The sequence below is a fragment of the Leucoraja erinacea genome, chromosome 19, assembly GCF_028641065.1.
Source record: "Leucoraja erinacea ecotype New England chromosome 19, Leri_hhj_1, whole genome shotgun sequence".
In the NCBI taxonomy this organism is placed as follows: domain Eukaryota; kingdom Metazoa; phylum Chordata; class Chondrichthyes; order Rajiformes; family Rajidae; genus Leucoraja; species Leucoraja erinaceus.
Genome location: NC_073395.1, coordinates 23,720,856 through 23,733,743, shown reverse-complemented (window position 1 = coordinate 23,733,743; position 12,888 = coordinate 23,720,856).

Here is a 12,888-nt window from a genome sequence, read left to right as displayed (position 1 = left end):
CTGCCGTCCCACGGATGCCCCGATCCCTCCCTTCACCGTTGATTACGCCACCGTCTCCGCCTCCCAGCCCTCGTTCCCCCTCTACCACGCCGGCGGTTGGGTCTCCGCCCGCTCCTGCCGCATCTCCCCCTGTATCCCCGGTTCGCTCGCCTGCCCCGGCCCCGGCCGCTCTTGTTCCTGCAGGGGGAGGAGGTGGCGAGCTTCGCACCCGGTCTGGCAGGCTGGTCAAGCCACCGGTTCGATACGGGGATTTCGTTTAGCTCTGTAATCATTGTATGCCTGCTTGTAGCGCATGAGACGTGGTCGCCCTGTCACTGTTGTATCGCTTTGTTCCAAGAGGAAGGATGTAGATGGCTAGTGCATGTGCCTTTAACATAGTGACCTTACCACCCTTAACCACTCCCCTTATCAGGGGTATAACTGCATGCTCCCTCCCTGGTGTCTCTCTCTCTAGCTCCGGTGACAGACCACGTACAGCTAGTATAGCACTTATGTGAACAGTTAATAAAAGCTACAGTTAAGACAATGTGTTGTTGAGACTTCTTTACAGGTGGTGGATCAGTACAGGATGAATGAGGGGAGGATTAATACAGGATGAATGGAGGGGGGGTGTGGGGGTCAGGACAGTGTGGATCGGAGGGTCTGGGCAGGATGAATGGGAGATCACTACAGGATGAATGAAGGGATCAGTAGAGGATGAATGGGGGATCAGTGTGGGATGAATGAGGGGATCAGTATAGGATGCATGAAGGGATCAGTACAGGATGCATGAGGGGACCAGTACAGGATGAATGGTGGATCAGTAAAAGATGAATGGGGAGATCACTACAGGATGGATGGGGGGATAGGTGCAGAGTAAATGGAGGGTGGGTCAGTACGGTGATGAATGGGGGATCAGTACAGGATGAATTGGGGGACCAGTGTAGGATGGATGGGGGGTTGGCAGGGGATTCAATGGGTAGGATGATGAATAGATTGGGGGGGGGGGGAGGGTAAATGGGGAGGGGAGCACAGGGGATGTCAGTGAGGACAATAGAGGAGGGAATGGGGATCAGTGCGGGATGGAGAGGAGGGGCCCCAGGATAAGAGGGGTGGAGGGGGGCGTACAAGAGAGAGAGAGAGAGAGAGAGAGGGGGAGAGGGGGAGGAGGGGCAGAGGAGGTGGGGAGGAAGGAAGGTCAGCGCTCCTCGGACAACATCGCCCTGTTGCCTTGGCCGTCCCTGTCCAACGCCAAAGTGCCGCCGCCTCCTCGCCACCGCCTCCCATCCTCCGCCAGCCAACAGCAAGGTGCGGGGCCGTGCTATAGGGTCTTTGGTGCAGCTGCTTCAGACGGCGGAAGGAGGCCTCCGCCTCCCTCTCCCTCTCCCTCCTCCCCTCTTCCCGGGCTCGGTGTGCGAGAGGGGTCAAGTCAAGTCAAGTTTATTTGTCACATACACATACGAGATGTGCAGTGAAATGAAAGTGGCAATGCTCGCGGACCTTTGTGCAAAAGACAAACAACAAAACAACCAAACAAATTATAAACACAATCATAACACACATATTCTTTTACATAATAAATAATGGAAGGAAAAACGTTCAGTAGAGTTAGTCCCTGGTGAGATAGGCGTTTACAGTCCGAATTGCCTCTGGGAAGAAACTCCTTCTCAACCTCTCCGTTCTCACCGCATGGCATGGGTTGTTTTGAGAGCGCCGTTGGCAGATTTGCAGGCAGCGTAATTCGCTCCGACCCTTCGTCACCACGCACCTAGTATCTTTGCCCCGCAATACAGCCTCCACCGACACGAAACGTCACGTTCCTATTCTCCAGAGATGCTGCCTGACCCACGGAGTTACTCCAGTTTTTTGTGTCTATCGGTATAAACCAGTATTTGATTGCCAAGTTGGGCAAAATGACTCAGTGTTTAGGTTGCCCGGCGGCACTTTGGGTGGTCAATGGCACCCGGGCAACCGCTAATTTCGAGCCCTGCACAGGGAGAATGTTCAAACTCCATACAGACATCAGGATCAAATTGTGGTCTCTGGCGCTGTAAGGCAACTCTACCGCTGCGCCACCCTAAAGGGTTCCTAAAGGAAATATTTTTCAGGGTTATCCGCAAGTCAAATATAGAGGGTGACAGAATGGATGAATAGACTTTAGCAAATGAATGTGACATTAAGTTTGAATCAGGTTGTTCACCCTAGGACGTCAGTCAGAAGATGTGGTGAGATATTGCATGGTTGCTTCCACTCATTGAGTCATTATGGCAGAGACAGTATTCATTCTTACCCAGTGATCAGGAATTTAAAACATAGAACATAGAACAGTGGAGGCAGATAAGGAACAGGCCCTTCGACCCACTATGTCTGTGCCAAACATGATGCCAAGATAAATTAATCTCATCTACCTGCACATGGTTCCTGCATATCCATGCGGCTGTCTAAAAGCCTCTTAAACACTACTATCATATCTGCATCCACCAACAACCCTGGCAGAGCTTTCCAGGCACCCACCACCCTCAGTGTCAAATACTTGCTCTGCACATCCCTTTTAAATGTTGCCCCTCTCACCTTAAAACGATGCACTATACTCTTTGACATTTTCACCCTTGGAAAAAGGTTCTGACAATCTGATAGAATTTAATCCAAGAAGACAAAAGAGACCGCAGATGCTGGAATCTAGAACAAAATAAACTGCACTTCTAAGGTTGTCTTGTTCTTCAAAGTTGTGTTTAACCTCTATGTAGCCATGGAGAAGGCCAAGGACAGACAGGTTAGTGGGATTGTGCATGCCTCCAGAATTTTCCCACACAGACTCCTCTGTCCAAGTGGTTTTCTATGCAACAAGGGACTGCAGATATACCAAAGGACACAAAGTGCTTGAGTAGCTCAGGCAGCATTTCTGGAGAACATGCATAGGTAACATTTTGGGTCAAGTCCCATTTTTCCTCTTTACTCACATTTTCCCATTCCTTTCCCGACCTGATTCAAATTCTCCATCAACTCCTTCTTATCTGGTTCCACCTATCAGGTGCTACTGAAATCTCAAACAAAAAAGAGAGCATTAGGAAAACTCATTGTGTCAAGCAGCAACCGTGAAGGGAAAAGGTGTAAGTTGACGTTTCTGGTAAAGATCTTGCAAGAGAGGATAGATTGCCACATCATAGAAGCATGAAGAAGGATAGGGCAGAGAATGATCGGTGATAGTTAAACACATGTACATTGTTCATAAGTTCATAGGTTTCATAAGTTATAGGAGCAGAATTATGCCATTCAGCACATCAAATCTACGCCGCTATTCAATCATAGCTGATCTATCTTTCCGTCTCAACCCCATTCTCCGTCCTTCTCCCCATAACCATACTAATCAAAAATCTGTCAATTTTAACCTTAAGAAATATCCATTTACGTCCTCTGGCATTGAATTCCACAGATTCACCACCCTCTGACTAAAGAAATTCTTCCCGCATCTCCTTTCTAAAGGTACGTCCTTTTATTCTCAGCTATAGCCTCTGGTCCCAGACTCATCCACTAGTGGAAACATCCTCTCCACATCCACTCTGTCCAGGCCTTTCACTGTTCGTTAAGTTTCAATGAGGTCCCTCCACATCCTTCTGAACTCCAGTGAGTACAGACCCAGTGCCGTCAAACGCTCATCATATGTTAACCTAATCATTCGTGAGATCATTCTCGTGAACATCCTCTGGACCCTCTCTAACGCCAGCACATCCTTCCTCAGATGTGGGGCCCAAAGCTGTTCATAATACTCTAAATGCGGTCTGAACAGGGCTTTATACACCCTCAGCATTGTACCCCTGTCCACATAGTTTCCTTCTCCCTTTCCCATACCCTTCCCCCCACCTGGTACTATCTGCCATTCATCCCCTCCCCATTTGGTTCCACTCATTACCTACCAGCCTCTGCCCCATCACTTCCTTCTACCCCTGTGCTGTTATATATTCGCTCTTTCTTCTCTCCCTCTCAACCTTGGCGCCAGGTCTCGACTCACACCATTTGTCTTCAACAATGCTGCTTGACCTACTAATTTGTTCCAATATGCTTTGAAATTCATTTTACTGCTTTTTTTTAAAAAACTTTTTTAAAAAAAGGCTTTATTGGCTCGTGCGAGGTTTTAAAATTGTTACAATTTTCTCTATAATTGAGGTACGTCCCAGATAGAAAACTGTCCAACTGCTGCATGTTAAATCAGCGGAGATGATTTCCCACTGTAATACCACAGATATCTCCAAACACTCTGTGCGAGGTGGAAAACTCATAAAGGGAAAAGGGAACTAAACAAACTAAATAAATACAAACTAAATAAAGACCCTGGGATTTGCTACACCTCCCAGATGTTGCTATTTTACAGTGCCCTCCATAATGTTTGGGACAAAGAACCATCATTTATTTAATTGCCTCTGTACTCCACAATTTAAGATTGGTAATAGAAAACAAAGTATCCTTTATTGTCATTCAGACCTTTCGGTCTGAATGAAATTTTGTTGTCTTGCAGTCATACATATAATAAAAATAACAAAAACACACAATAAATACAAATTTACCATCCACCACAGTGAGTTCACCAGGCACCTCCTCACTGTGATGTAAGGCAAAAGTCTTCAAGTCTTTGTCTCTTCCCTCCTTGTTCTCCCTCTGCGCTGATGCGATCCAGGCCTCCGATGTTGTGACCCCACCGGGTGATGGTAAGTAAGTCCCGTGGCGCAACCGTGCTCCGCGAACGGGCTGGTTCAAACGCCGCGGCCCGGGGTGGTCGAAGCTGCCGCCCTCCAGTCCACCGGACGAAGCTGATGTTGCGGGAGCTCCGGAAAAACAGGTAACCAACCTGTGCCCTGCGAGCTCCCGCCAATGTCATCCACTGGGCCCGCTGCCGAGCCTCCGAAGTCAGGCCACCGCTGCCGGAACGCCGCCACAGCCCCAAGTCGGCCAGCCTCACTGCCACCGGAACGCCGCCACAGCTCCAAGTCGGCCAGCCTCCGGAACGCCAGAGCGCCGCCACAGCTCCGAAGTCGACCAGCTTCGCCGCCGCCGGAATGACGGAACGCCGGAGCGCCGCTGTGGTTAAAGTGCACATTGTCAGATTTTATTAAAGGGTATTTTCATACATATTGGTTTCACCATGTAGAAATCACAGCTGTGTTTATATATAGTCCCCCCATTTCAGGGCACCATAATGGTTGGGACACATGGCTTCACAGTTGTTTGTAATTGCTCAGGTGTGTTTCAATGCCTTCTTAATGCAGGTATAAGAGAGCTCTCAGCACCTAGTCTTTCCATCACCTTTGGAAACTTTTATTGCTGTTTATCAACATGAGGACCAAAGTTGTGCCAATGAAAGTCAAAAAAGCCATTATGAAACTGAAAAACAAGAATAAAACTGTTAGAGCTATCAGCCAAACCTTAGGCTTACCAAAATCAACTGTTTGGAACATCATTAAGAAAGAGAACTATGGTGAGCTTACTAATCGCAATGGGACTGGCAGGCCAAGGAAGACCTCCACAGTTGATGGCAGAAGAATTCTCTCTATAATAAAGAAAAATCCCCAAATAACCTGTCCGACAGATCAGAAACATTCTTCAAGAGTCAGGTGTGGATTTGTCAATGAGCACTTTCTGCCGAAGACTTCATGTACAGAAATACAGAGGCTACACTGCAAGATGTAAACCACTTGTTAGCTGCAAAAATAGGATGGCCAGGTTACAGTTTGCCAAGAAGTACTTAAAAGAGCAACCACAGTTCTGGAAAAATGTCTTGTGGACAGATGAGACAAAGATTAACATATCAGAGTGATGGTAAGAGCAAAGTATGAGGAGAGAAGCAACTTTCCAAGATCCAAAGCATACCACCTCATCTGTGAAACAAGGTGGTGGAGGTGTTATGGCCTGGGCATGTGTGGCTGCTGAAGGTACTGGCCAACTTATCTTCATTGATGATACAACTGCTGGTGGCAGGAGCACAATTAGTCACTCAAGGCGTTCCCCAAGGCTCCATACTCGGCCCCCTCCTCTTCATCATCTACATCCTCCCCCTTAGTCAGATACTCCGCCACTTCAACCTGGACTTCCACTGTTACGCCGATGACACCCAGATCTACCTCGGCACCAAATCCCCCCACAACCCCCCCCTCTCCCATATCAACTCCTGCTATAAAAACCTGGATGCAACATAACTTCCTCAAACTCAACAGCGATTAAACAGAATTCCTCCTCATAGGCTCCAAATCCACACTCAGCAAAATCAATAACCCCACTCTCACCATCGACGGCACCACTGTCTCCCCATCTCCCCAGGCCCGCAACCTTGGCGTGATCTTTGATTCCACCCTCTCCCTTGAGCCTCACATCCGCCATGTCATTAAAACCTCCTTCTTTCACCTCCGCAACATCGCCAAAATCAGACCCTCTCTCACATCTCCCGCTGCTGAAAGACTCATCCATGCCTTCATCTCCTCCCGACTGGACTATTGCAACTCACTTCTCCTTGGCATCAGCTCCACCTACATCAACCGACTCCAACTGGTCCAGAACGCAACCGCCCGACATCACCCACACCAAATCCTGGCATCAAATCATTCCAGTCCTCAAACAACTTCACTGGCTTCCCATCTCCCACAGGATCACCTACAAAATCCTGGTCCTCACCTACAAAGCCCTCCACCATCTGGCCCCCCCATATCTCACTGACCTCCTCTCCCCCTACCAACCCTCACGGTCCCTCAGATCCACATCAGCCGGTCTCCTCTCCATCCACAAGTCCCACCTCCGCAGTTTTGGGGACAGAGCCTTCTCCAGGGCAGCTCCCAGGCTCTGGAACTACCTCCCCCAACTGATCCGCAATTCCGTGTCCCTCACCATCTTCCAGTCCCGCCTCAAGACCCATCTCTTCACCTCTGCCTATTCTTAGCCCCACGTCCCCCTCCCTTTTCATCTGTGCTTGAATTACCTCATATTGTGTTTTGAATTGAATTCTGCCTTTAATTTGTGTACTAGTCATGTCTCTACTATTTATTTCATTCCGCTTACATGTTTTTCCTCTACTTGCTAAATTTTTGTAAGGTGTCCTTGAGACTCTTGAAAGGCGCCCATAAATAAAATGTATTATTATTATTATTATTAATTAAATCTGAAGTGTATAGACACAAGCTCAAGTTCAAACAAATGCCTCAAAACTCATTGGCCGGTGGTTCATTTTACAGCAAGACAATGATCCCAAAAAAAGGGTTTCGGCCCGAAACGTTGCCTATTTCCTTCGCTCCATAGATGCTGCTGCACCCGCTGAGTTTCTCCAGCTTTTTTGTGTACCAATGATCCCAAACATGCTGCTAAAGCAACAAAGGAATTTTTCAAAGGTAAAAAAATGTCAATCCTTAAGTGGCCAATTACCCGATCTGAACCCAATTGAGCATGTCTTTTATATGGATGTGGATAAATGTGAGGTTATCCATTTTGGTGGCAAAAACGGGAAAGCAGACTATTATCTAAATGGTGGCCGATTGGGAAAGGGGGAATGCAGCGAGACCTGGGTGTCATGGTACACCAGTCATTGAAAGTAGGCATGCAGGTGCAGCAGGCAGTGAAGAAAGCGAATGGTATGTTAGCTTTCATAGCAAAAGGATTTGAGTATAGGAGCAGGGAGGTTCTACTGCAGTTGTACAGGGTCTTGGTGAGACCACACCTGGAGTATTGCGTACAGTTTTGGTCTCCAAATCTGAGAGAAATTGCCATAGAGGGAGTGCAGAGAAGGTTCACCAGACTGATTCCTGGGATTTCAGGACTGTCTTATGAAGAAAGACTGGATAGACTTGGTTTATATACTCTCTAGAATTTAAAGATCCATTTTAGAAACTACAAAATTCTTAAGGGGTTGGAACGTAATGCAAAGATGTGGAAAAGGGGTCACGGGGATAAGGGGGAAATCCTTTAAAACCGAATGACTTTTTTCTGAATGCTGGACTGTATCTCTGCCAAGGGTAGTTGAGGCACATGCTGTAGATTTAAGGGGATCAGGGGGGTATGGAGAGAAGGCAGGTACATGGTGAAGGGCCGAATGTTTCTATATGCTGAAGATTGAATGACGGGGGAGCTACTTTAAAAAAAAATCTGAAGCCAAAATGTATAAAAATGAAGAGGACTTTATTAAAATCTTTTAGATGCTGATAAGAAAAAAAGAATGTGCTGACTTGAAACCAAAATGTATAAAAAATGACCTTTATTAAAATCTGGCAATGTGCACTTTAACCACATGTGATTTTTTTTTTTCCATTACAAATGTCAAGTTGTGGAGTACAGATGCAAATAAATAAATGATGGGTCTTTGTTCCAAACATTGAGGGCACTGTATTAGCTGTGCCCCTTTGAAAAGGGGACACAACCCAACACCAAAGGGCATAGCTTTAAGGTGAGATGGGGAAAGTTTAATGGAGATGTCTGGGGGAGGTTTTTTTACACAGAAAGTGGTGGAGGCCTGGAACGCACTGCCAGGGGTGGTGATGGAGGCATATACTGTTAGTGGTGCTCAAGAGGTTTTTAGATATCTGATGTTACGAGTCATGCTTTTGTAGTTACACTCACTAGCTTTACAGTAACCGTCCTTGCCTGGTTCCCTTAGAAGTAGAGAGACGTGCAAGTGTGAAGTCATATTTGCTATGTAGTTAATAAAGTCTTTGGACCTTTATCTTGGTGTAAGGCTTCAGTTATTTATAACAGCCGAAACACAACATGGTGTCAGAAGTGGGCTAGGAACCCACGCCTCCAATGGGAGACCAGTACCCTATGGTTGCTGACCTCTGTCATTAAGCGCGACTGGTCAGACAAGCACTACAACGTTTCTTTGCTGCCCGTGATGAGCTAGTGCTGCAAGATGGAATTATTTTAAAAGGACACAAGCTTATGGTTCCTGCTTTGCTGCTCAACCAGTATTTTAACGCTGTCCATGCAGGGCACCCAGACGCTGAAGCTACTGTCTTACAAGCAAGATGCATGTTTTATTGGCCTGGCATGGCCGAATACATCACCGAGAATGTGGCATCCTGTGCAGTGTGCAACAGTTTGGCACCTCACCAACAAGAGCAACCACTTCTTTCACATCCTGTACCTGCGCTCCCGTGGTCTACAGTCGCAGCTGACATATTTGATTAGCATGGTGCTCGGTTCGTTGATTCTTATTCAGGATGGTTTGACATAGATTTTCTTAGCAACCCCACTTCCAGTGGAGTGATTTTGAAGTTATCTCGCCATTTTTCAGTCCATGGATCTCCAGGCAGACTGCTAACTGACAACGGCAGTCAATTCACCAGCCAACAATTCAAGGAGTTCGCTCGACACTGGAATTTTCACCACATCACCAGCAGCCCTAAATATCCCCAGTCTAATGGGCTGGCTGAACGAACTGTCAAAAGTGCTAAATAGCTCCTGGAACGTTCTTACAGAGCTAAATCCGATGTATTCCTGGATCTGCTCAACTTACGCAACATCTCCCGTGACCCCATCTTGGGTTCACCCGCTCAACATTTATTGTCAAGGCAGACTCGTGCCACAGTGCCTGTAGCGGATCAGGCATTGATCCCACAAGTGATTCCACCTGAGGTTCAATCCAGGTTACAACAGAAGTGTGACAATCAAAAACAATGGTTTGACAAGACAAGTAGGCCACTGCCACCGCTGACCAAGGGGCAGGTGGTCCGTTTACAGACTGACAAAGGCCACGACCGTATTGGAGTGTTTTCTGTAATTGCTTCAGAGCCACACTCATATAACGTCAGTGCCGATGGTGGCACCTACAGGCATAACAGGCAACATATCCTGTCTGTGAACAAGCTAATTCTTCCTCCGCACTATCCAGATCGTACAAGTTCACTTCCGTCTGCATCTAGTGGCACTCCCATGCTTCTACCAGTACAACAATTCATGACAGCAATGGCTCCTCTGCCTGCACCATCTTCGCCTGCGCCAGTCTCCTGCTTCGTCTCCAGGGATGTTGGTCCAGTCTCCCACGCCTGTGAAACCACCTGCCCTCTCCCCGGGGGAAAAGAACGGAGATGGTCTCTATCGTACACGTGCTGGTCGTGTTTGTAAGCCGGTTGTGAAGTACCCGGACCATGTTTGACTTTCCTTCAGTTTATTGTCAATTGCTATTCATGCCTTACTAATGGGTTTGTACTGATGTTGATTCTTTAAGAGGGAGGATGTAGATCAATGTCACTCATGTTATGAGTCATGCTTTTGTAGTTACGCCCACTAGCTTTACAGTAACCCTCCTTGCCTGGTTCCCTTAGAATTAGAGAGACGTGGAAGTGTGAGGTCATATTTGTTATGTAGTTAATAAAATCTTTGGACCTTTATCTTGGTGTAAGGCTTCAGTTATTTATAACAGCTGAAACACAGCACACACGGTCACGGGGAGAACTTACAAACCTTTTTTAAGGCAGAAATAGATTGTTGATTAGTACAGGGACAGGGGTTATGGGGAGAAGGCAGGAGAATGGTGTTGAGAGGGAAAGATAGATCAGCCATGGTTGAATGGTAGAGTAGACTTGATGGGCCTAACGGCCTAATTCTGCGCCTATCACCTATGAACTTAGGAACAGACAGCACCCGAGGTCAGAATCGAACGACGTCTCAGGCGTGTAAGGCAGCAACTCTATTGCCAAGCCACCTAATGCTTGGTGTGATTGTGCGTCTGTTCCAGTCTGGTGCTGTCACCACAGAGGAGATACCAGGGAGCTCAGGGTGAAGCTCGGAGGCGAGCCATGAGATTGAGAGCATTCGCTGCCTCCATTCTTGCCAATAGCCCAGTTGCCATGGTGGGACGGTTGGCTGCCCATGCGACAAGACCTCCTTTAACATTGTTAACAAGCGTCACTGACAGACTGGGCCATCCGTGTCTCCCTTAATTTGTCATGCTGTCAGATGACCTCCAGTTGATTAAGGCAACACTCTGTCTCTTTGTTGGTGGTTTGAGAGAAAGCACGCTGAACTTACAAAAGAATGCATCTGGTTAGCAAAATGTGTGTGTAGCGGGGATAATATTTCAGCTTCAGTGCTCTGGGTTATTTAACTAATTTAAAGGGTGTGTTATAAATTGCTGTCAACTGTTGGAGCAGAGTAATTGCCAGAGCTGAATTTCAAAGTGAAAATTAAGCAGTTTCTACTCTGCTGGTGAACAATTGGTCTTTTAGATATGTACGTGGCAAGTAACAATTTCATTATATGACTCCAGGTGTATATGACAATGAAATAGTCTTGGCATTTGGAGACGCAAGGAACTGAGATGTCAGAATCATGACCAAAACACAAAGTGGTGGAGGAACTCAGCGGGTCAGGCAATATCTGTGGAAGGGATGGACGGACGATCTTTTAGATCGGGGCCCCCCTTCAGACTGTCTGAAGACGGGTCCCATCCTGAACCAACACCCATCCATTTCCCTCCACAGATATCACCTGACCCTCTGAGTTCTTTTAGATATGCACATAGAAGTTCAGCAAATAGAGGGATATTTGATCATGTACAGGCAGGTGAGATCTGTTTAACTTGACATTATATTTCACACAAACATTTTGGGTTGAAGGGACCATATCTGTGCTGTACTGTTTATCTATGCTCCACCAGCAATTTGTCTTTTACTCTTTAGAGATACAATGTGGAAACAGGCCCTTTGGCCCACCGAGTTCACACCAATCAGCGATCACCCTGTACATGAACGCTATCTTAGGGTGGAGGTGGTGTGGGGGGGGGGGGGGTGGTGTGGGGGGGGGGGGGGTGTGGTGGGGGGGGGGGAGGGGGAGTTGGTGGGGGGGGGGGGGGGGGGGTGGTGTGGGGGGAGGGGGTGGTGTGGGGGAGGGGGTGGTGTGGGGGAGGGGGTGGGGGGTGGGGGGGGGGGTGGTGGGGGGGGGGGGGGGTGTGGGGGGGGGGGGTGTGGTGTGGGGGAGAGGGGTCGTGTGGGTGGGGGGGGTGGTGTGTGGACGGTAGGGGTGAGGGGGTGGTGTGGGGGAGAGGGGGTAATGTGGGCGGGAGGGGTGTGGGGTGTGTGGATGTGGGGGGGGAGGATCGGAGAGAGGTAAAGGGGGGTGTGTGTGGGGGGGGAGGGGGTGTGTGGGGGAGGAGGAAGGGGGGTTGTGGGGAAGAGGGTGTGTGGGGAGGAGGGTGTGTGGTGGGAGGGGGAGGGACTCCGCTCAGCAACTACCGACCATGGCACCACACAGCACCTCCCAACTCCACTCAGCGGCTTCCCCGACTCCAATCAGCGGCTACCCGATTGACAGCGGGTGCCGGAAGGTCCCGGCAAATGACAGGAGAGAAGATTTTTAAACCTTAATAACTTTTGTATTATTCCACCGACCAGAACAACACTTGCAGCAGAGGAGAACGGTGAGTAAGGTGACGAAAAATTCCTAGCGATATAGGGTACCTATATGTAGCGCAAATTTAAAAACAACACAAACTGGGAGAGGACAAGAGAGTTTTAGTAATAGTATAGAAGAAGATAGATTACTAGGTTCTTGATTAGTAGGGGTTTTAAAGGTTATGGGTAGAAAGAAGAATGGGGTTGAAAGGGAAAAATAGATCAGTCCTCTCCACTAGGGGCACCGCATGACGGCAGCCTCTGCCTGCAGTCTGTCTGTTTTTCCATCGTTTTTTTTCTTTTTGTCTGTTTAAAAGTACGTGTCGGAGTATTTCTTCGTGTTGGGCCTGCTGCTTCAACATTGTGGAGCTGTGGTTGCGGAGCTCCCAGCCGCGGGCAGTGCTGACTTCAACATCGCAGAGTCCTGGGATCCTTTGCCGAGGGCCGCCAGTGTGAATCTCCACCCAGCTCGACCTGTGGACTTCGGGAGCTGTGGATTCCGGTAAGAAGTGGCCGATTCGGAAGTCCAAGCCGATGAGAATGTTCTTCC